Raw genomic sequence first — 1,282 nt, 5'->3', positions numbered from 1 at the left:
ATTGGCTCAAAGACTGCATTGAACTTTCTCCACTAGACAGTGCTTTGAAAGATATTTCCAACTATATAAGGAAGTCCATGAATGGACCCGAGGATCAAAATTTATTGTCAGTCGAAGTAAGGATCTTGAAGTCCTAGAAGCAGGCAAAATTTGGAATGAGAGGGGAAGGTTGAAATTTTATAGAGTCGGAGTTTCGGAGGTAGGAGTCTCGCGATCTCAGAAGGTCGAAAGCTCCAGACGTTGGAATGACCAAATTTCGGGGGCCAAATTTTGGAACCAGGAAGCAGGCCGGACTTTGGAACGTTGGAGGGTTAGAGACTTCGGGACCTTGGAAGGACGGAACTGATGGGTCTCCAAATTAAACATAAATTAAGGCTCATATGACCATCCTTCAACACATTAAACCTCTATTTTTGCATTAGATAACATATTTTTAACTTTATCATGTTCACTAGGAAGGCTTATGGATAATTGTGTATTTTTGCCTAATATTATTTATTTTTGTAGAATATTGTGAGAATATTGGGCAGATTATGGAGATTTGGAGGAGGAGATAATTTAGGGACTTCCTCCCTACTAAAGGAGGATCAATATTGGATAAAAAATCGACAAAATATTCTAAGATTATTGCATAGATTTTGGAGCTCCAATGATTGAGAAAATCTAGGAATGTGTTCCCTGTCATTTAATGCAGATTCATAGTATTGGGAACTACATCCACTATTTGAGGGATTTTGGAGGGGAAAGCATCCTCCTTTCATGTGGAATTCTTAGTAATCATTTTAAGTACCAAGTCTAATTTGCCTCTAGGGGTCGATTTTTCTTAGTTTTATTGGGGAGAGAACTCCTATTTTTACAACTCCAATGTCATTTCTTGCATGGATGTAATTGTATTGATGGAAATAATGAACATTGGTGCCATGTTCAGTTTCTAAATCTTGGTCTACTTCATAGGACTCTGAGTTTCAATGGGATTGGCCATCCCAGGAGCCTCAAAGCCATTTTGTATCATTTACTTTTCTTCCTTTCACTTCTTATTCACATGCATCTCGTGTTCTTGTTTTTTTCTATTTCTGCATTTAGTATTAATGATTTCTTGTTGTAGAATTGGGTTAAGGGGATGAAGTAAGTTATTTTGCAGGATCCTAAGCATCATTTAATCCTTCAAACAACTTTGGAAGGTCATAGTAATAATTGAGATATTTGGATTAGTTTGCTTATTCCAAAATCTAAATTTCTAGAAGTCCCTTTGTGGAAAATAGTAGTAAATTTATGCTATTTT

The sequence above is a fragment of the Pinus tabuliformis genome, chromosome 3_1 (genome assembly GCF_031772625.1).
Source record: "Pinus tabuliformis cultivar Carrire ecotype Pingquan chromosome 3_1, CPIR1, whole genome shotgun sequence".
NCBI lineage: Eukaryota > Viridiplantae > Streptophyta > Pinopsida > Pinales > Pinaceae > Pinus > Pinus tabuliformis.
Note: the sequence above shows the minus strand (reverse complement) of the source record.